The sequence below is a fragment of the Bidens hawaiensis genome, unplaced genomic scaffold (genome assembly GCF_021521415.1).
Source record: "Bidens hawaiensis isolate Kalapana, Puna unplaced genomic scaffold, B.hawaiensis_p1.1 tig00010538_1, whole genome shotgun sequence".
NCBI lineage: Eukaryota > Viridiplantae > Streptophyta > Magnoliopsida > Asterales > Asteraceae > Bidens > Bidens hawaiensis.
In genome coordinates this window covers 670,270-695,169 of record NW_027491803.1, presented here as the reverse complement: position 1 = coordinate 695,169, position 24,900 = coordinate 670,270, and the positions used below count along the sequence as shown (strand labels likewise).

The following is a 24,900-nucleotide window of genomic DNA, read 5'->3' as shown; positions in this document are numbered from 1 at the left end:
AGTAGTGTCTAGACACGGAGTGCCTGTCTCAATCATTTCTGATCGAGATTCTCGTTTCACTTCGCACTTTTGGAAGTCACTGCAAAGCGCACTAGGCACCCGTCTCGATATGAGCACAGCATACCATCCTCAGACGGATGGGCAAAGTGAGCGAACTATACAGACCATGGAGGATATGTTGCGTGCCTGCGTATTGGATTTCGGAAAAAGTTGGGAACCCCACTTACCCTTGGTAGAGTTTTCGTACAATAACAGCTACCACGCAAGTATTAAGGCAGCGCCGTTTGAAGCGTTGTACGGACGGAAGTGTCGATCACCACTCTGCTGGGCAGAGGTGGGTGACAGCCAAATCACTGGTCCGGAACTGGTACTCGAAACTTCGGAAAAGATTGTTCAAATCCGAAATCGCATGGCAGCAGCACGAGATCGCCAAAAGAGTTACGCCGACAAGCGCCGAAAACCCCTTGAATTTCAAGTGGACGATCAAGTGTTACTCAAAGTCTCACCTTGGAAAGGTGTGGTTCGCTTTGGGAAGCGAAACAAACTCAACCCACGGTATGTTGGTCCGTACCGGATAACTGAGCGCATTGGTCCGGTGGCGTACCGACTGGACCTACCAACTGAACTCAGTGGCATACACGATGTATTCCACATATCAAATTTGAAGAAATGCCTGTCTGATGAAACCCAAGTAGTTCCTTTGGAGGAACTGCAAGTTGATGACAGTTACGTTTCATTGAGGAACCAGTCGAGGTTTTGGATTGGAAAACCAAAACGCTCAAACACAGCAAAATTCCAATCGTTAAAGTTCGTTGGAACTCGAGACGTGGACCAGAGTTCACGTGGGAACGCGAGGATCAAATGATGAAAAACTATCCCCACCTTTTTGAAGGGCTAACCAAACACAGAAAACCGCGAAACTCGGCAAACCGTCAGACATCACCGGAGGTATGAATTAAATTTCGGGAAGAAATTTCTTTCTACTAGGGGATGATATGACAAACTGAAATTTTTTTTTCTTACTCTTTCAGACACTCATCACGACTTGACTCAAATTTTCAGGACGAAAATTCTTTAACATGGGAATGATGTGACAATCGTCAATTTCAGGTTAACTCCGTTAACTCAACTCCGTCAATTCAAACTTAAGATCACTAAATCTATAACGCACACTTCATTACATTTAAACTAGGGTTTAAATGACGCTTAACACTTACTACATGTGTAGTCTTTCGGGATTTGCACCGAAACGCAAACGAGTTGACGCAAACGATTGATGAATAAACGAAAAACGTCAAAACAATAATTATGTGATAATTATGTGTTAGACTTATGTGTTATGTGATAACATGGTTATAAATGTTAACTCAAGATGTAAACAAGTTAGTTAGGCTAGAAAAGTAATACTTAGAAGTGGAGGGACTTGAGTGTAACTTATTATTATTATAAATATATCACTAATAAGTAAACCCTAACCTATTTTCTTTTTCCCCACACACCGATCGGCCCTCCCTCCCTTGCTCCCTTGGCTGCCGTCCACCATACACACACATTCAACCAAGAAATCAAGCTTGTGATTGAAGAACTAGGTGCTAGGAAGGTATAATTGATCATTCTATACATTCTTGTTGCTTGATTTTGATGTTTGTTGGGTTAACCACAAACCCTAAGCTGCCGATTTTGTGTATGTATATAGCTAACATGATTGTTGTTGATTGATGATGATTTGATAACTAGATTGAATCTTGTTGCATGTAAATTGTTGTGTCTTTGATTTGAGTTCAAACACAAACCCTAATAAAGTATGTAATATGTAATTGATGTGCATGGATGGTGTTTATGGAGTCTAGAGGGTCATATGAATGCATGATAGTTCATAGGTTGTTATTATGTTAAGTTTGGATGCAAACAGTTTCTGGACAGAATGTGTATTTGATGTTTAAGTGACTGTAACGAAGTGTAAACATGAAAATTGGTTGAGATTGTTGGTACGAAAGTAAACTAGGCTGAGTCTAGTTTCTAAAGAATATAAACTTGTAATTTTTGGACAAGTAGAAGTTAACTTTTATGATTTTACAAAAACGTTGTGCAAAGCTGAGCTGTTAGGCCTGCTGTTAGGTTATGTTGTAAATGTTATATCTCATGAACTACGAGGCCAATTGGGTTGGTTCCACTTCTGGAAGTTGACTCATTGAGTTAGAAACCTAACCCAAGTGGTCTTGCATTTATTGGATATTTCGTTTAACGGGAATTGCAAATAACATTCTGTTGCGCATGAATTTGACTGTTATGAGTTTGCTGTAATGATTTGATGATTGTGAGAAAACTATGAGGAATAAAAATGTAATAAAATATGTTCTGGAAACCTAAGACGTATGTGCTTCTGTGATGATTTTTGATAAATTAATTGAGATGCTATGATCGGTGAAATAGTACAATCTTTCTAGTAGGATTTCTGTCTTGGTGAAACTAGCTGCAGAGTTTTGTGAAAATGCATGAAATATGATACTTGCTAATTTATTATCGTGTTTTGACCAAATTGCCCTTGAGGGGAATGATTGCAAGATAATTGTCGTGTTTTGACTAAAATGCCCTTGCGGGGAATAACTGCTAATTGATTGTCATAATTTGACCAAAATGCCCTTATGGGGAATAATGGCTAGTTAATTGTTATTTGTTGACCAAAATGCCCTTACGGGGAATAATTGCTAGTAATGTACGTTATGAATACATGACACGTATATGATTGCTTAAACATGTGATGTGTCACAAAAACACTTGTTAAAGTCACACACGATTCACAAACGAAACACGAAACATGTTATGTGCATAGGTATTATGTGCCGGGTCTAGAGACTCGATAATATTCCGACACTTAGAAAAATCTCTTTGTTGTTTTAGAACGTTAGAGAGAGTTTTTCGGTGACGCGCATCTTGGTGATTTATTTTGGGAAATTCTTCGCAAACAGTGAGTTTCACTTTCCCCTCTTTAAACTGTTTTCAAACGCTTTTCACTTGGGGGAGATAACATACTCCACAACGCATTTAAGATTTTGTTATAAATTATATATCACTTGTAAAGGCTAAGTGGCAAACGAAATATTTGAAGTCCTACACATCGAACCGGTTAATATTTAGAGTAGCGAGTCACTGTTGAGTAGTACTACTGGGTTTGACAAACCCCACCCAACGCTAAACTCGACTGGAGGTCGAGCGGGTGTAATTTTGGCTAACACGTACCATGGTCTGGAGGACCTGGTGACAAGGCACTTATTAAACGAGTCAGCTTCGGTGTCGAACACTTAGTAATACTTGTTGTATAGACTAGCTACCTATCGATATATAATTTGACATAACACTATCTGGTAACGCAAAACGCCGTAACGTTGTTACGCAAAACGCTTAACGCAAAACGCCGTAACGTTGTTACACAAAACGCTTAACGCAAAACGCCGTAACGTTGTTACGCAAAACGCTTAACGCAAAACGCTGTAACGCTGTAACGCTGTAACGCTGAACGCAAACGCTAAACGATTTATTTTTATATAACTTGTGAACTCACCAACCTTGTGTTGACACTTTTAGTATGTTATTCTCAGGTAGCTGAGGCGGGCGCGCGGTTTAGGAACATGCATTGCTTGATAAACTTTTAACTATGCAAACTTACTTTTAACTGTTATCCTTGGTTTTAAAATCGTCCTGCGTGACGTAACGTTGTTTCTATGGTTTTACGCTTCCGCACTTATTTTCATTTAAACGTTTTTATGGTTTGATTATAACTGATGATTCCGATCCTGTTAGTTCACACCCTCTGACGGTAAAACTCCGTTAGTGGATTTTGAGGGTGTGACATTGTATGCGAATGGCCAGTATTCGATTGAAATTATATTCGAATACATTGTATTCGACTGGCCCTGTATTCGAATTGGTTGGCATTAGAATGCAACACTTTTTTATCATTTCCTTATATCTGTATTCGAATAGGGTTATATCCACAAGGGGAATTGTATTGTCTCTCGCATTCGAATGGTCCTCCTTACTTGGATGAGCTTTTTCATTCGAATGGTTCCTACTCTATTCGAATGGCCCATTTGAACTGAGTATATCCCCACTTGGATCCTCTTCCATTCGAATACTATTTAACCAAGTACCATATCATTCGAATATATTTCATATTCGAATACTTTTTACGTTCTAACGCCACTGCCAACTTTCCATTCGAGGGTCATGGGTTTGTATTTAGCACTCGAATGCACCCACTGGTGGGTACTCAAGCTCTCTTTCTATCACTCTTACCACATATTAACCCCAATCTCCTATCATAATGTTATTTCACCTTTTAAACATCTCCATTATCATTTTGACTAAGATCTAGTCCGTTTACCCATAAAGCTTTAACCTTTATTGGTTTTAAATGTATTTACTAACAGGTTCATTAAGTCCATTTTAAACATCAAGTTTACATTTTTAAACATCAAGTTTACATTTTTATGTGAACCGTATTTACTAACAGGTTCATTAAGTCCATTTTAAACATCAAGTTTACATTTTTATGGTATAACTACACCCGATTTGTTTTAGTACTAAGTTTTTGGGCAAACCGTTCTCAAAAACATAATCTTTAAGTGTAAAGAGCATACCTTCTTACGTTTTTAGGCTATGGTTAGCTTCGATGTGCAACAATAAGCTCATATCTTGCTTGTATAGTCAAGATCTATCAAGATCCAAGCTTGGTTCTTGGTCTTGAACATTGGCCGAATTCAAGAAGGTGCTTGTGTGTGTTTTAGAGTGTGTAGGGAGGCAAGGGGATAAGAAGAGGGTTTTAGGGAGGTTTAAGTATTATTTATACTCCCATAAGCCCATGGTTATGCCCATCACCATCCCTTATTCCATATTTCATTACCCAAGTCCATACTCCTTTTTTTATTTAACTTAATTAAATATTAGCACACTTTTAAATAAACAAAATTCTTTTATTTTTTATTATCAAAAGTAGGGTGTTACATAAATACTAACTACTTTTTAATAATATAAAATAGTAAAAAATCAACACAAAAAATAAATGAATAGATGATTAGTACCTACATTAATGGTAAACTTCTTCTACATCCTACACACATAAAGATCTCCTATTATCAATAACACTTACTACATCGAAAAAAGGAACACCCCCTGATATTAAAAAACCAACCGAATAGCATAATCAAATAAAAGACCTCATATACAGAGTTTCTAGATTAATATCCACATAAGTAGTATACGTCCTACACGGTCACACATACACAAATATATTACAATTCAGTATGTATAAACTTCATCAAACGTCCTACACATAAGTGCATGATTCTGATTTTCATGTACATATATTAATTATCATATAAACCATTATAAAAAAACAAACAAAATCAAATAGATGGAAAAAAAAGCCATAATGTTTCCCAAATTATTCACTTTAGAATGAAGAAAAAAAATTAATGTAGCTATATATAGAGTAAGATGTCTCTGATGTTCATTGAGTTTCAATTACAAAGAAATTGACTAGAAATGATATCGTACGTTAACAAATGAAGACCTGGTTGCTTAACACAAAAAACAATGACGAAAAGCTTCTGAGATTCCGGTGCGCAACTCCTTGCAAGAAGCGATTTCCGTGTAGAAATTAGAATAATAGATACGGAGATTTTGACAATTGATATTTCTAAAAAAAGGAAATATATATATATTAGTAGTAAAAGAGAAATAAGGAATGAAAAAAGGAAATAAAATTAATGATGATATACGTTCAAATTCAATGAGGCTAAACAAAAAGACCACCATACCCTTTTGAATTAAAAACTGGAACATTATTCTCATTAATAATTATGAAGTTACCATTGTTGTTTTAACCATTGATTACACACAATCAATGGTCCATATCTATTTCTCGCACTTCTCACAATACAGTGACTTCTCTCCTGAACCATCCCATATATATACTAGTAGGTGCCCGCGCGATGCAGCGGCGACGATTCACAACACGGTTATTCTACCACTTTTTCTATACAAGTACAAGCTGAAAATTTGAAAGCACAAGCTTGGCTCGACTTTGAAACAAAGCTGAAAATTGAGCTCAAGCTCAGGTTCAACCTAATACACATTATATTACGAGTTTAACCGAACACAAAATAAGTTTAAAGAATACAAAAAGAAGAGCATGTCACCTTGTTATTGAAGTTCCACCGACCTCTACGAGTAAGCAAGTCTCTTCCCTTTCCAAAATTTTTTTTGCAATGAATACAATGAACACTAGAAAAAACACTGAAATCAGGTCGACAATTCTGAATCGGGTCAAAGCCAATCAGGTCACAATTTTATATCTGGTAGGTTAAAATTTAGTAGGTCGTAGACACAATGTATTTAATATTTTATGAAAAATAAATTAATTTTTGCTCCCTATTACGGGCCAGATTATGGGCCATAGATTGTTGTAGTTTACGTGTCTGAATTGTAGGGGATCAGTTGCTAGTTCATTTCAGTACAAGACAACCTTTAATCAAAGAGCTGCAGATTCGTTTTCTTCTAAGAGGCAGTTTGGGAAACATTTAGTCATAGCGCAGATCGATTTAAGATTCATTTTTCGAATCATTTATCATACATAATTAACAAACTGCAAATTATATAATATATATGTATTAAATATTTGGCTATAATTTATATTTATATATAATACAAATTAAGATTTATGATTTAATTTAAACGAGTCAATGAGCGGCCCAGCAAAACAATCCTAACAAACAAGAAAAATTTAGCTCGCCTTGGCTTGTTACAAACAAATTCAGTTTGGCTTGTAAACTAGCAGGTACGTTTTTTTTAAACGACATGTTTTCACATGAACCAAACCGATACCTTTTTAAAGCGGCTCATTGGGCAAAACTGAATAATCGAACCAAACCATGTACTTCCAAGAACATACTAAAACGCATACTTACGAATGTGTAGGCCATTCTTATTTTGCTTTCTAAAAACCAAGAAAAAAATAAAACACTGGTTTGAACTACACATAAATAACACTCACATTTTAAAATATACAGCCTGTTTAATTAACTAAGTCGACCCGTTACCCCCTTTAAATTTAAAGTAAAAATAATTATTATTAATAAAGGTAAACTTGTTCTGCAACTGCAAGTGAATAGTGAACCAAATATAATTAAAAGATCTCTTGTTTGAACTTCTAGAGATCGATTAATAGTTGGCCTGGAATAAAAAAAATCCAACAACAATCAAACTTTAATTAAAATAAAATGTAAAAAAATTGTGAAGTTAGTTGTGCAATTTCATCGAACACATGGTGAGCAGGCAAAGATTCATCTAGGCAGATTATCATTTTTATGATATTTGAATAAAACTCAATTATAGGACTTAAAAGATGAAAGTCATCATGAATCTTGATCTTGTTGATGGGTCTTAAAGAAGATGACACCTTGAATTTCATATTGAATTTCTAATCTCAACCTTATTAAAATTCCCAGCATTTCTTCTCAAAGCGGTTGATGCAACAATCAATTGACAAAGCATTAGCTTTTGGAGGTTTTGTACATAACAATACCAAGGTAATAGCAACCATACGTAAAAAGTTGTAACCAATATATCTTAAATATATTAAAAAACAATTATATAAAAAAATATAATCATGAACGAGATAAGTGAAGCTCAGGCTCGTCTATTAAACAAGCATAGTTTTAGGCTCAAACTCATTTAATCTCGGCACCCGCTAGTTTTAAAAAAAAAACTAATTTATAGGCTCGAGCTCGTTTAAGCTCGGAATTAAAACCAGGAGACATATTGTCTTTAATAATAGATCTAGCGTCCGCATCGGTCCAGAAACTAAAGTGAAACTAAATCTCCAGTTTCACTTTTATATACTTATTGTATATTATGTAATTACACTCGTATGATTAAAGCAACAAAGTATTAAACCAAACAAAGATGTACATGAAGATAAGAAAAATGTGTGAACAGACATATCTATACGAATTTTGCAACCAGGTGTACTTATCCTTTGAAGCATCCAATATCCAAATTGAGCATGAGCTGCATGCATTTACTTGATCAATCTCCATATCAACTTTATAGTCACCACCGAGTACCAACAGGCATTTGTTGACCGACTTCCATATCATAAGCTTCTACAAATAAGTTCAACAATTAGTAATGCACTAACCAAATCCATTTATTGATGTTAAAATGGATGTCATGACATTAAATCACAAGAGGATGTCCCATTCGGTTGTTGATTAAAAGCTAAAGTAACTTTAAAACCCTCGATTTTGGGCTGATATTGTTTAACGCAAAATGGCAACGGATATTACAAACACAAACCTAATATCATACAGCTGAATAAGCATTTTAATGTTTATTTATGAGAAAGTTGCGAGAAATTTAGAGTACCTTTGCAACCTCATCAATGTATTCTTAAGCACACTGTACTCTAAAGCCCTTTAACTGAAGAGGTGATTTCTCAACATTTTCCTATATAATTATATACATTTATGTCATGTTGTGTATCATTAAAGTTGTTGGAGAGTATGTGTGCGTACGTTATAAGTTATAACTTACAATTATATATATTGTGTGATTATAACAACGAAATGCTCGGACCATTTGAAAAGAACCCATCAAATTATCTGATAAACACATCAGCCTCATCCCATTTAAACTATAAATTCGCCTCTGCAACAATATTATACCATAAACCTAGTTGACCAAAAATCGCATATGACCCTAGAAAAGTCAAATTTTAAAAGCTTGTTCAAAAAAGACTCATTCAAAATCGCTCGTTCAGAAACTGAGCCAGCTCGTTCGTGTAACATCCTACTTTTGGTTATAATAATAAAATAAATTTTGTTTGTTTAATATTGTGTTGTTTTTCGGTTTAGATAATAAACTGTACACGGTTGGGCTTGGACTTTAGAAGATGGAATATAAGATGGAATGGGCCTTGTCCATGGGCTTAAGGGAGTATAAATACCCCTTAAACCCTAAACCTTTCCATTTTCATCCATCTATACACCTTAGCCTACACCTTCCAAAACACACACATCATCCTATAACCCAAACCAAGATCCGAAGGCGAAAACCCGAGCTCGTTAGTGCTAGATCATTGTGACGAACCAAACAACATCAAAGACCAGCTCGTGTTCGTAGTTCGACTCGCTTAAGGTACGTTTATAATTAGAAATCGTTCGTATAGGTTCAGTATGGTTTGGGAAATCATAGATCTGTGTTAGTTTGTTATAAACGAATCCAACACAACAAATATTACTGAAATCCATTAACGTTTGATAGGTTAATCGATAACCTAAAAGAACCCGTAACCTATATGCCTAAATCGCACCCCTTAAACACGAATATTTTGACGAACAAAGGGTTAGGGTTTGTAGGCGCTGTAATTCCGAATCCGTTGATACCTAAATCGTGTTATTTGGTTAAGAAACGAAGGTTTAATCGCATATCTAAGGTCTGTTGACTGTTATTGTTCTTGACGATTTTGACTTTGACCCTTGAGTCAAAGTATGGATAAGAACTGCTGACGATTCGTTAAGGATGGGTGATTCGTTACGCGGTCATAACGAACGGGACTCATTCGTGTAACTTGATAACGAATCAGCCCTTAGTTCGTTAACTACTCATTCGTTAAATGACGAATCTGATGATTCGTTATAGGCTCATTCATTAAATAAGACAAAGAATCTGGAATGACGAATCAGATGGTAATAAGGGATGAATCTGGATAACGAACTAAGGAAGGTTACATTGCTAATTAGATAACGAATTAGGCTTAATTCGTTATAGCAAATGAGTTAGCGAATTATAAAATAATTTTAAATTCTAATGGAAAATGTGTTAAGACAGTTAATGAAAATAAAATTTTTCCAAGCTGACCTGGCAGCTTAACCCCAGCCAGGGGCTCTGCAACTTGGACCCCGCTAGGGACTGCCGCGCCTAGAACCCCGCTGCCAGGGGCGCTGCCCCCGGACCCCCGTTCGTTGTGGGTTATAGTTGAACTAGAAACACAATATAGATAGCGATAGTGGATTGATACGTGTAATTGTTATACAGTTATCCGTGCACAGCTCAAGAAAGGAATAACGATTAACGGAGAACGTAACCGCGTTTAGGTGAGTTTCTAGCCCCATTTACTTGTTATGTATTCGGGGCTGTGTGCATACTCGATGTGAATGTTAATACACTTACCTTAAATGGTAAGTGTATGTCTAGATGATGATTGTGATAGTTATGTATGTATGCTTGACAGTACGTGAACGACCTTTGGGTATTGCACGTGTTGTTAAGGCAAGTATAGTGTAGTATGTATGATATGTGTATGTGAAAAAGGAAGTATGTACGACTATGATATGTATGGTATTAAATGTATGGATATGATGATGAAAGGTAAGGTAAAGTTAAAGGGTTGCATATCCTAATAATATATGCGAAGGTTAAAGGGTAGCATACCCTAATAATTTATGCGAAGGAAAAAGGATTGCATACCCTAATAATATATGCGAAGGATAAAGGGTTGCATACCCTAATAATATATGCGAAGGTTATAGGGCGTAATGCTCTTTAAAACGTAAGGTAAGTATATGAAAGAAAGTGCACATGTAAGTAAGTATATTATAAACGAAAGCATGAAAGTATGTAGTTATGAATGTATTGTATGTTATGTGATTAACTAGAACTCACTCAGCGTAGCTAACTTTTAGTATGCACGCATGTGAGTAGAATGAGGCAGCTCGCTTAAGGGGGCACGTGGCATCGAATATGAGACTGGCATCGAAAGACTCAAGACGTTTTAGTTTAATGTTTTGTTTATTTTGAAAGACGAGATGTTGTTTTAAGACAAGTTATGATTTGTTATGAAATGTTTATGAAAGTTTTTATATTCCGCGAATGTTTTTATTAACTCTGATGAATAGAAAGTGAATGAGTAAATCCAACGTCCAAACGTGAGGTACTGGTAACGGGGCCTTACAGTTCGGCTCATTTATAAACATATACTTAGAACTCTAATTAACTACATCACAAGAAATAAAAAAGAAAATTAAATAAACAAAAGTGATTCTATTCAACAATGGGAACCATTATTTAAATAAATAATAAAGGAAACATACAATGAGACCAAGTTTTGTGTGCACCACTTGCCACATTATTTGCATTGCATGTATCTCTCAGTTTCATGTTATTTCGCACCAACAGTTTGTAAATTTGTGCGTTGTTCATGAAAAACGTGGCTAAGGTACCAAAAGTCAAACCCAATATGATAGCTAAGCTAACTCGGGTTATGAACCCAGTCTGCAACACAATATAGCAAACAATTTAAATTTTGAAAGTCAAAACACATTCTTCCCGAACCAGAAGTTGCAGGTTCTTCATAAACACAAATGCAATTGAATAGAATAAACCCATACCAAAAGTTGCAAATTCTTCATATACTTTATTAGTTTCGTCTTTAGTATCAAAAACTTCAGCTCTTTTTCAAGAAACTCCGCAAATTATTCCCCAGTTTCCTATCAATTACAAGAAATTTAGTAACTTTATGAAATCCGTTATAAAAATAACAGAAGTAAGCATGTGAACAAACCACGCATTCGGTGAACCATTAAATGGAAAGTTCATTTATATTCATTTATTTAGTAAAAGAATGAATATAAACAGTTGTTTGGTTTATTTAGTTAAATAAACAAACATGAACACATTTCTAGTTCATTCACTTACGTTCGAGAACGTTCGTCACATTCATTAACTTACACTCATTTATGTCCGTTAGATTACGTTCGTTCAAGTAAGCTTGGTAAATAAACGAGCTCGAGCCAAAGCTTCACTTATCAACTGTCGGTAGTTTTTCAAGCCTGAGCTCGGTCTCAGCACGTTTAACTTACGAGAGCCCGAGCCCTATTTTTAAAGCTCAAGCTCAGCTCGTTATTAGTTATTCAAGATTGAGTGAGCCTGAGCTCGACTTTTTCACGCGAGAGCTCAGCTCGGTCTCTTCCCACCCACACTAAATATTTACTCAGTAGTCGACATCAAAATATGTTTTTCTACACCAACAATTTACAACACAAACATCAAAAATATATAAAACATAAAATTTGTAAACGTAGTGTCACCTAAATGAAACCAAAAGCTACAACGTCTAATTCTAATTACATTTCACAATTATACAACATTCAAATTTACATAACATTCTACACGTAATTGTTAGGAAGCCTATTACTAAACACTTATTACAGACTTCTATATATGACTCCGATTCGTTTATTAAACAGGCTTATTTTTAAGCTCGAGTTGAGACAAAGCTCATTTAACTTACAAAATCTCGAATCCAACTCGTTTATCATTTAGTTAATTTTATCATAATTTATATAAAATAATTTTTATTCTCGTATGAACCTAAAACAAATAACAATAACAATAACAATCGGAAACCTCACAACTTTGTACCTTGATATGAGCCAAAAAACTTTGCTGATTCAACTCAACTTTGTAATCTCACTCAGCCTCGTCAGAAAAGGGTACTCACTGTGCAAGGCTTATCAAAGGCTTCTTCAGCAGCAACTAAGCAAGAAATTTCTGCAACAACACCAACACATACAATTGAGTAATTACAAATGAAATTTCTGACAACACGCAATGCATCATGTGTTAGTTTTGGACTCAAAACAAAATTCAATGTTTAGGATTTTTGAAACCGTTCGGTTTTCGGTTTTCACTATGGGTTCGGTTTCGGGTATATCACCATTTGGGCTTGAAACTATCCATTTTGGTTTCATGGTTTAGGCGTTTTGGGCCTATATACAAGTTGTCCAAAATGAATCACAAAATATATTTATAAAAAACTGTATGTTAAAAATAAATAGCCAAAATAAACTCTCAACCTGTCAATATAAACTGCTAAAATACAAGCTAATGATAATTCACTCAAGATGCCCAAACTTTATTTTGTTGGGTTTGGGTTGAGATCAACATATATGTAATATGTTGAATATATAATTTTGCATAATATTATTAGAATTAACAAACTTCATATATAAACATGAAAGATAACTCAAACTCTCGTATTACAAGAACAAAGAGAATCAGTTGACTATAACTAACAAACTTCTAGTATAAACATCAAAATATTATATATTTAGACCTGTGGATATCACCCAAAAGTTATCAGGCCCTTTTTAATAACACATGTTCCTAAATAAACTTACTTCAGAAGTTCAGAGTGAACCCAAATGTAATTGCAAATATAGACCCACCTAGCTTATTTATATATAATTTAAAAATAACTAAATAAATATTATATGATATTAGAAATCAAAAATTATAAATAACTAACGTTTCCGGTCTGTTTTATACGGCCATTTACAAGTAGAAACCGTAAGCCAAACCCTTCATTGCTATTCAAATTGGGCTCAAATAACCCGAAATTTGAATCAAACTGAACTTAAATTTTGATTATTCAAATTGAATCCTTATTCTAATGCAAATCTAACTAAAATCTAAGTATCTCAAAGATTCCATTCGTATAACAAAAATTTGCATCATAACACTCTTATGGTATAGATGGCTTTCAAAATAATAAAAGACGAAATTCGTTAAAATTCTAACATTTAACCAAGCCACTAAATTGCTAAAGAATCAACTTCTTTAAATTCTTGTGGGATCTCTAACTTAATATTTCCGCAATGTTATCTGCATAATCAACTTCTTTAAATTTTTTGTTTATCACACACAACATCTGAGCTTAAAGAATCAACTATCTGGTTAATATAAAGAAAAAAATATCAATTTTGACTTTTATTCACAACCATTAAATAACCATTTTAAGCTATAAACTTTACCTCCTTATTTTGCTCTTCAAATATTTTTATAACCACCAGATATTGATATGACCTAAACAAAACTGATCAAAAGTGAAATAGCATTTATCATCAATCAATCAGATTATTTGTGTAGAAATATATGCACATATCTAAGAGTTATAAAACTATTAAAGAGGTGTAATCGCTTACAATGTCATCTAGTTTGTCAATCTTCACAACACTGAGACAAACTAAAAGAATTTAAAGCTTGAACAAACTCAATAAGAAGACACTAAATTTGAGAAATTAAACAAAAGACTTACATCCAATTGTTTTGAACGGATTTAGGTCTCTTCTTCGACTTCAACAAAAATCTGTTCACAGTTTTACAACAAGTTTATTATCCTTTAACAAAAATGGACATATAGAAAATCCCTAATTTGGAGTCAGGAGGCCATAATCAAATTGCTTTGAAAGAAAACCTAAAAATCAGTTGAAAGATGCTAAAAAGAAGCAACGATAGAATAATAAAAATCTAATTACCTCAAAGACTAACGATATGATATTCTTCATGTTGTTGGCGGCTGCCATGGAATTGGAGAACTTGTAGAAAGTTGAAGATGAAGGTCGTTTAACCGAACTGGTGGTGGTTTAAAATATGCAATTTGGTTATGTGATTTCACTTATGTCTGATTGGTTTGCTTGCAGTTCGAAATCAAGCATTTAGGGATAGTGTGAGTTTGAAGATGAGAATAGAAGCGGAAAGAGGCGATAATCATATGCGACGGGGAAGAAAAGTGGAGAGAAAGAAACCCTAGCATCCAATCTGCTTTGGTGCTTTTAAGAGAGCTCGGGGTTTTGAATTTTGAATTAGGATACACGCGGGATACGTTGTCTTAGGAATAGGAGCATTAAGAAGTTGTACCTTGTGTATTAAGGGTAGTAAACTCTTAATTTTAATTTTAATTTTAAGAGTTTTAAAAACCATTGAAACTCTCTTGTATTGTCTAGATACAGCCACACGGGTGCTTTTCATTTTTATTGTTTTATAATCAAAAGGCTAGTTATGAACCCCACTTTATCCTTCCTAAATGTCATTCAATCCATAATCTCTCCTCATTGTCATTTGTCCTTCATCATATACCCATATCTAACTCTAACACACTTATGCTCTCCAGAAACTTAGGGGCTATTTGGGATTTCTTATATTTGCTTCTTATAGCTTATAACTTATGGGTTATAAGTTATAAAGTGTTTATGAAAGTTGGGTTTTGTGAGTGTATAAGGTATAAGTTACAACATTGTAACTTATATCTTATGCCTTAAATAAGGTATAACAAGGTAAAATAAGAAATCCTAAACGCCCCCTTAACTTTTTCTCTTTCTCCAATCTTGGAAAGCTTTCTTGAAAAAAGCATCTCACACCATCTTTAACCCACCACCAACACTACCACATGCAAACACAAAGAAGCTATAGACGACGGAAAATAACAACGGATCTATTTTCACCACCGTTAAATTTCGTTGAAGGATGTCTAGATCTGGGCCACATCTTAGACCTTACTGACGGATCGTATATGCCGACAGATATTCCTCTATTTAGTAATGCTGCCGTCACCACCGATTAACAAATCAGTCTCTGTCGCATCGACCGACGACGGCGTTCAAACGGCAATGGAGTCGATAAAAATGATAGATGTAATTTGTTATACGATAACCATCGTCGTGGCAACAACTTGAAAGGGTAGCGTCGCCACCTATATCCACCAACACCGGAAAGTTTTAAGTATCAATTTTTTAGTACCCAACTCTTTGATTTGTTTTTTTGTTTCTCTCTCGTCATTGTTTTTTTGTTTCTTTAAGTTGATTTAAGGGCAATTGCTATTTTGCTTTTGCTCATATAATTACCAGATTCATTATTTTTGTTTTCATTTAAAGCTAATAAAACTTGTTTAATAATTGAATATGGTGTTTTTATACATGAAAGAGTTATTTGTTTTGTAGCAATACATTTTTTTTACATATGGTCCATTTTTTATATATTTGTTTTGTCAAAAAGAAAGATGAACTGACCAAGTAATAGAAGGTGTACAAGTTGTAAAATACAAGTTTGATATGCTACAAATATACGAATAAATAATGAATTTTGCAATTAATTTTGACGGGGAAGTATATGTATATACAAATATATATTTCATATGCTGTAAATATACAAACATATATATGTTTCATATCTATATACAAACATATGTTTACATATTGCTGCATATGTACACGTATATACGAAACATATGTTTTAGATTGTTGCATATGATGCATACATACTCCAGTAACCATTACATATGTTTAAGGTAAGTATTGTTTCTATAGAGGTAGGGTACTGAAAAGACCCAAATACCCTTAAGTAATACCCGCGGGTCAAATAAGAACCCATCACAAGTCACCCGCGGGGCATATGAATCATCCGCATAGTCATTTGAGGAAGAAACACCCTCACAGGCTCGGAAGATCAAGCACAAAGCTTTGAATTATCAGTTGACCGATAGCATTTTATACCGGAGATCATTCCTTGGCCCGCTGTTACGTTGTGTTGACGCGGAAGATGCAAACTACTTAATTCGAGAAATCCGCGAAGGCATCTGCGGGCTACACGCGGGACCAAGAATGATAGTGGCAAAGATCATGAACGTAGGGTATTATTGGCCCGACATGCATTTGGACGTTGTGCAAGAAATCAGAAAGTGTGACTCATGCCAGCGACATGCCCCCAACACCCAGCGTCCAAAAAACGAGCTGATTCCGGTAACATCCGCCTGGCCGTTCCAAAAATGGGCTATTGATATTATGGGACCTTTCCCAGAAGCCCCAGGACGAGTCAAATTCTTGATAGTGGCCATTGATTACTTCACCAAGTGGGTAGAAGCCAAACCGGTTGCATCAATAACGGTATCAAGTGTTAAGAAATTCCTTTGGAAATTCATCATTTGCCGGTTTGGTCTCCCGCAGGAACTTGTAAGTGATAATGGGACCAAATTTGCTGACAGCGGACTACAGGAGTGGTTGAAAGAACTCCAAGTCACTCAAGTTTTTACATCTGTAGCGCACCCGCAAGCAAATGGTCAGGTCGAAAGGACTAACCGAACTATCAAAGAAGAGATCAAGGCAAGGTTAGGTATTAAACGGACGGGTTGGGTTGACGAATTGCCCCATGTACTTTGGGCCTTTCGTACCCAAAAGAACTCTAGCAACTTGGAAACAGCGTTTAGCCAGACCTATGGCACTGAAGCCATGATTCCCGCTGAAATCGGGATTCCGTCCGCAAGAGTTTTGTTAATCAATGATAACGATTGCGAACTCAGAATGAATCTTGATTTACTCGAAGAAAGAAGAGAATTAGCATCGATCTGCGAGTACAATTATAAGCGACAACTTCAGAAATATTACAACTCGCGGGTCCAGGCAAGTTGTAATCTTTTATTGACGAAAACGAAGTTCCGGACAGACACTTATATTATAGTACATAAGACAAAGTGCACCGGAAGGAAACAAAAGACTTCTTATTAATAGACAAATGAGATTACAAACAAAAGAAAAATTTACAGCAAAGACATATATATTCACGGAGTAACGTCCTCATCCTCCGCGGTACCATCGGCTTCATCTTCTTCTTCCTCTTCGTCAAGGTTCAATAGCTCTTTTTTTTATCTATGGCATCCTCCTTATCCGCAAGTTCCGATATGTGATCAGAAAGGGCAAACTTAAGAGTATCAAAATCCTTGGTTTTTTCGATGAGGATGGAAGAAGTATCCTTACTGGACAAGATATACTCTTCCGGAAGCCGACCTTCAGAACCAAACTTATAACCCTCTTCGAAGCCCATTTGCCGGCCATCCTGCTTGGAGGCGCGAAGAAGCACTGCAACACAATTCCCAAGGTCATCACTATTACGGACGTCAGTAATAACCTGTCAAAACAAGTAAGATATGCATAAGTAAGGGTAAGTTCGGTTGTTAACAACAAATAAAAGATTGAGTACCTTGGGAATAGCTGTCGCCAATAGCCACTTCTTGTCCGCCTCAGCTCGGACAAGTTCCATCTAATGACCAGCGCATTAAAAGGCTTGATCTCGGCTTTTAGCATTAAGATCGGCCAAGCGCTTATCTTTTGCCGCTGAGTCAGCTCGAAGAGACTTAATCAACTCCGCTTGCTCATCCAACTGCTTTTGAAGAGCAGCCTTGGCTTCCTCGGCAATCATTAAAGCTTGATGACTCTCCTTGGCCTCGATCAGAGCTTGAAGAGCTTCTTTCTTGGCATCTAGTAAATTAAGATCCATTTCACCTAGCTCTTTATTCATAGCCAGCCAATCTCGGGCTATCTCCTGATTGGTGGAAATGGTATTCGCCATATGGTAAGAATTGGAGTTCAACAATTCCTGGCGAATACGCCGCCTTTGTCGTTCCTTCTCCGTAGGGGGGAAGGCTTTCCTGGAGATACTCGTAGCAGAGATCTACATCGCTGAACGTCGAGTCCTCACGCAAGGTCCAACGCGGACGATGTAGAGCAGCGTTCTCCTCAGGGGCAACTCGGGAAGACTGTCCCCCAAGCGGAAACGTACTAACACCACTCTGGTCTCGAAAATGATGAACATTATAGTTCGGAGACATGCGGAGGGTGTCGGACTCATTGTCTCCCTTCCCCAATATCCTTCAGAGGAGAAGTGTCCGTCAGATTGATCGGATTCTGGACTGTGTTCTTTGGCGAGGATGGTGGAGTTGGAAGTTTTGGAAATTCCGAACTCTTCAAACATGAAACACCCTTAGACAAGTCTTTCAGGGCAACTGAGAAAGATAATTGAAAACTAATCAGGGACTTATCAGACAGATTCATTAGATATCGAAAGATTGACGAACTTACCCACGGAAACATCTTGGGCATCGAGTTCCTGCAGACGAGCCCCTAAGTCCATAGGCTGGCTCATCTTTTACTTCTTCTTCTTGGGAAGGGTAGCCTTGACAGGTTGCGTTTTGCGTTTTTTGGCAACCTTAGACGGTCCCTCGCCAACAACTGGGCCCTCGTCCTCAGGAACAGCATCATCGGTGACATCAGCATCGTCACCATCTCCGGAGGCCTTCTCGGTAGAAGCCTTACCAAGTTTGCGGGTCAAACCTGTCGCCAAAGGCAAGATATTGGTAGAGTCAATAGCATCAGTACATGGTCTTTCTATGCGGGGTGATGATTCCTCGCTAGAAGATAGAAGTACAAACACCCCGCTAGAAGTCATAGCAGTAAGAGGTTGAGGTTTTAGAACCTCCTCACCTTCAGCAATCTTCTTCTCACCTTTCGCGAACATCGCCTCGGAAACAACAGGCTTCGCGCGGAGGGGAGAAAATGAGAAATTATGCTCGGTGCGTTCAAGAAATGGAACGTCATTTGCAGTAATAGGACGGCGTGCCATCATGCCTCCTACCTTATCCAGTAAAGTGGAAAGAATAGAACCCTCACCTGCAAATTTAGCACAAAGATAAGAAAAAGAGCAAAACCCCGGAATATTACAAATAAAAAACTTACCTCCACCAGAATTTTCATAGAAAGGCTCCAGGGTCGGGAACGGCCATAAACGGCTCATCTTTGCATGCACCAACGCCTCCTCGGAGATCGCCCGCATAGGCGTCGACGTCTTGATCAGTGAAGTATACCACGAGATATTAGTCGCCGTGGTAGCAGTAACGGAGGGCAGGGTGTCAGCAGCCTTACAGCGGATCATTGTAAACGGAATAACACTCTCCCGAACCCAAAAGAATTTGGGTTTCTATTCGTAAAGACTCCTAGTAACACTCGGTACCAATAGGGCCCTCGTCACGGCCCCTCTTGGTAGCGGACCATCCAAACCACCCATCGCGGTACGACAGCTTGTAGAACACTGCAAATTGTGCAACCGTCGGGTCGGTGGTATGAGCCTGACAACAGAACACAAAATGATGAACTCGCAGTAACCCTAATGGGTGAATCTGCGATAAATGAAGGCCATACGAAGTCAAAATATATCTCATAAACTTCGTTATAGGTAACCAGAAGTTGCTTGTTGTAAATAACTCAGTATACACGGCCATCTTTCCTGTTGGAGGTTCAGTCGCAATCGATCCATCTGCCGTACGTTCCGGCTCCCATTCCGTAGCCAGTCCGTAAATATTGACGACGTCCTCGTACTCTTTCTCCTTCAAATGTACCATGACCTCGTGAATCGCAGGAGTATTCTTTTTCTCAGCAGCCATGAGATTAAAGGTTTACAAAGAAACGATAGAAGTTTTTAATTATGTTACTTTAGAGAGAAAAACTTGAAGGTGATAAGATTGGAATGAACACACAAAGGGTTTATTTATACCCATCGCAATAAATGCACCCATTTGATTGACAGAAGAAAGAGAAAGTGCGGACCACAGGATGATTGACACGTCAGGAGGGAGATTCGAAAAGCGTGACAGGTAGTCAAAAATCAACCGTCACTCAAAAACTCTCTCTCCGCCACGTCACCAGTATCGTCCTAGTTGCACAAATTCAAAATTCAAAGGAAAATATCTCAAAAAAGATATTATGTTACAACCAAGAATAGTGTTTACAAAACATAAAGTTCTTTCTATTAATATTCAAATATGATGATTACAAAAGGATGGAAAGAAATTACAAATTTTGAATCTTAAACATATCCTACGAGTCAGGGGCAGATGTGCCTTCCGGAGCATTTGCAGAATCATCCTCGGACTCGTCATCCTCAGATTCATCATCTATATAAACTCGCAGCTGCTTCACACCATCCTCAGGAAAAGCGAACTACAGAAGCATATTCTGTAGTGGAAAGACAAGGTCATCATACTCTTGAACCCGCATGTCTAACTCTTGCTTCGCGTCGAGGCCATGAAGCGGATGGCTTCAATAGGTTGTCCGGATTGGGCAAACGCTAACCCTTCATTGAAACCTCCCGCTCGGCCAACGGCTTTGGTAGCGGTCGTCAAGTTAACGAAGCAGTCAGTAAGCTCCGTACTCTTCTTGACGTGACGGATGACCTAACAACAAATAATAAAGGGACATATTAGTGCAAAACTAGAAATACACAACAACATATGAAGAAATCTTACTGAGTCTAGACCGCGGTTAAGGAAGTATTGCCTCTCCCGCTCAGCACGCTCCGCCCTACCACGAAGCTCTTGTAGCTCGGTTGAGGCGCGGTTGTTGGCACCGTCCCCAGACGGCAAGTCCGTTGCTTCTTCGCCTTTTGTCCTTTCTCGGCATCCGCGGTGCTAGCACCCGCGTCACTTGACTGGGAAGCCTAGAGAGATCTCTTCCGGTATAATTTTGCCAATAAATGTGAAACAGACGAAACATCAAGAGCGTCATCCGAGCTTTCTCCCTCAAAAGTGGTCGAATCGTCACTTAAAATGACGATCGTTCCATTGGTGGTCAGCGTATTAATAGGAGGAGGGTTCAAGATATACGCACTTGTTTCAAAAATGGTCTCCGAGACAACAGATTCAGCCCGTACCTTCACAGGGAAGAGGAAGTATTTGGCAATTCCTCTCGAGGACAGGCTTTTGCTTAACATCGCGGATAGTTCATTCCGCACACCCCTTGTCGTCATAAAGGGCGTTAAGCATTGATCCAAAACCTAAAAAGAAAACACAGAGTTTAAACATCAGAACTTCAAAGATTCAAATAAGGAAAGTCATAAACTTACGCCCGTCCAATTCAACGAAGACATGCTCCATAAAAGGAGCAGGCCATAAGCGACTCATGCCTGCCCACACGAGAGCCTCCTCAGGTAGCATCCGAATATAGAGAAGTAGTTAGCTTGTGAAACCAGTCACGCCCCTCGTGGGCGGCTGGAGTAATGTCAATAAGAGCCTCGTTACCGGAACGGCGAACCATGGCCTCCGGCACCACATCCTCCGAAATCCAGAAGAACTTTTTCTTCCAGTCCTTGGAAATTACCTCAGGCTCACGTTTGGTAATCTTCTCAGTATGACAAGTGAACCAACCATTCTAGCGAACCATCTTGTAGAACACCGCAAACCGGTCTAACCGGGGCACCATATCGTGAGCCATACACACGAATTCGAAATGGCGAATTCGCATAAAGGCACGCGGATGAAGCTGGGACAAATGAATCCCGAACGCTTTATGCACCTTCATGAAAAACTTTGTGACGGGAAGACGAAATTTCCTTGAAATAAATAGTCAGCATAAAAAGTCATCTTCCCAGGCGGTGGGAAGCTGGCAATAGAACCGGCAGAGGGGAACTCCGTCCCCACTCCGGTGGAATACCATACGTCTCCAGGAGTTTATGATATTCACCCTGGTTCCATAAACTTACGCCCGTCCAATTCAACGAAGACAGGCTCCATAAAAGGAGCAGGCCATAAGCGACTCATGCCTGCCCACACGAGAGCCTCCTCAGGCAGCATCCGAATATAGAGAAGTAGTTAGCTTGTGAAACCAGTCACGCCCCTCGTGGGCGGCTGGAGTAATGTCAATAAGAGCCTCGTTACCGGAACGGCGAACCATGGCCTCCGGCACCACATCCTCCGAAATCCAGAAGAACTTTTTCTTCCATTCCTTGGAAATTACCTCAGGCTCACGTTTGGTAATCTTCTCAGTATGACAAGTGAACCAACCATTCTAGCAAACCATCTTGTAGAACACCACAAACCGGTCTAACCGGGGCACCATATAGTGAGCCATACACACGAATTCGAAATGGCGAATTCGCATAAAGGCACGCGGATGAAGCTGGGACAAATGAATCCCGAACGCTTTAAGCACCTTCATGAAAAACTTTGTGTCGGGAAGACGAAATTTCCTTGAAATAAATAGTCAGCATAAAAAGTCATCTTCCCAGGCGGTGGGAAGCTGGCAATAGAACCGGCAGAGGGGAACTCCGTCCCCACTCCGGTGGAATACCATACGTCTCCAGGAGTTTATGATATTCACCCTGGTTCCATAAACTTACGCCCGTCCAATTCAACGAAGACAGGCTCCATAAAAGGAGCAGGCCATAAGCGACTCATGCCTGCCCACACGAGAGCCTCCTCAGGCAGCATCCGAATATAGAGAAGTAGTTAGCTTGTGAAACCAGTCACGCCCCTCGTGGGCGGCTGGAGTAATGTCAATAAGAGCCTCGTTACCGGAACGGCGAACCATGGCCTCCGGCACCACATCCTCCGAAATCCAGAAGAACTTTTTCTTCCAGTCCTTGGAAATTACCTCAGGCTCACGTTTGGTAATCTTCTCAGTATGACAAGTGAACCAACCATTCTAGCGAACCATCTTGTAGAACACCGCAAACCGGTCTAACCGGGGCACCATATCGTGAGCCATACACACGAATTCGAAATGGCGAATTCGCATAAAGGCACGCGGATGAAGCTGGGACAAATGAATCCCGAACGCTTTAAGCACCTTCATGAAAAACTTTGTGACGGGAAGACGAAATTTCCTTGAAATAAATAGTCAGCATAAAAAGTCATCTTCCCAGGCGGTGGGAAGCTGGCAATAGAACCGGCAGAGGGGAACTCCGTCCCCACTCCGGTGGAATACCATACGTCTCCAGGAGTTTATGATATTCACCCTGGTTTCATTGAACCTCTATTTCGTCAACTTCTGCCATCGTACTAGTCATAACGTAAATGTTTGGCGTGATGTTAAGTAAATGTACGAAAAAGATCAAAGGAATATGCAGAAAGGTTTAGAGAAAGGAAGAAAGAAAAATAATCATAATGCAAAGGCGATAAAACTTCAAAAAGAAGTTAACTCCTCCTATATATACTCATCGCAATTAATACGATGGGATGCGAACAGTGGAGAGAGAAAAAAATCGCCCAATAGATACTCGCCACGTCACGCGGGAAACTCGAAAAAGTGAAAAAGTTGTACAGTCGGGTACAGTTGCAGCCGTCACAAATATCCTGTCACCTGCACACGCGCCTGCGAGTGGTGAACTTGTCCTTTTTCGTGATTATTCACAACAAATAGAAGATATTTTCTACCACCTTGCAGAAATAAAAACCCCCAAATACGCATTAAGTCCAAAATTTCACCCGCATAAAGTACTTCACGCGGAAGAAACACTGGACTGGGGGGACTTATAGAGGTAAGGTACTGAAAAGACCCAAATACCCATAAGTAATACCCGCGGGTCAAATAAGAACCCATCACAAGTCACCTGCGGGGCATATGAATCATCCGCATAGTCATTTGAGGAAGAAACACCCTCATAGCACATGCGAAAGCATCCGGGCTCCCTCAAAGGTCATCCGCAAAAAGGAATATCCTTCCGCGTAAATGACCACGAGGTAAGGCCCCGGGATAGCTGTCAGTAACTAATTACCTTCTAGAAGATTTACCAAGATGCTTTCTTGAGCAATACGTGACCCTTCAACCAATCAGTAAGAGACACCTGGCAAGGCCGTTATAACCGTGCACATGGCCAGTAATACATGTTTGGCCTATAACAGAGGGACGCGTGTCCAGGTGGTTATACATGCACATGCATCGTATAAACCGAACCTATAAAAAGAGGACACGTGTCCAGGTGGTTACGAGAGCATCTTCTGAAAAGGACAGCTGACCCAATTACTTTCCCACACTCTTCGGCTATAAATACCCTCTCAATCATCATGAGGTATTCATTCACTCCCATTGTACTCTCTCAATTTGTTTAAGTGCATTATCTTCGTCAGAACTGTACTTATTCTCACGCCGGAGGGTGGTTACGGGAAGACCCCCCTCTTGTCCTTCACGTATCGAGCTCACGGTGTCTGTTTTGCAGGACTTCGTCACTGAACTTTAGGCAATTGGGTTCATATCGTGTTGGCAGTTAAACGTATCTTACCCTGTTGACTCATTGGATCTAGGACCCATTAGCGGAGAGTAGATCCGAGTTTCTTCAGTTTCAATGTATGGAAACATCAAGTATTACGCATCAAACATATGTAACACTTGTGTTTATAAGAAATCATAGTTTAACAAAATAAATATTGTTTAAAAGAAATTATAGATAAAAGGGTAAAAGGAT

At 38.4% G+C, this 24,900-nt stretch overlaps 1 long non-coding RNA gene across 1 annotated transcript; it reads right to left on the bottom strand.

Annotated features, from left to right (window-relative positions):
• Window positions 1–8,651: 8,651 nt before the first annotated feature.
• Window positions 8,652–14,086, bottom strand: LOC143535497 (uncharacterized). Its single transcript, XR_013135725.1, has 3 exons — window positions 14,046–14,086; window positions 12,484–12,612; window positions 8,652–8,709 (listed from the first exon to the last, which is right to left on the bottom strand). It is a non-coding gene; the product is annotated as an uncharacterized LOC143535497 (long non-coding RNA).
• Between the last annotated feature and the right edge of the window lie 10,814 nt (window positions 14,087–24,900).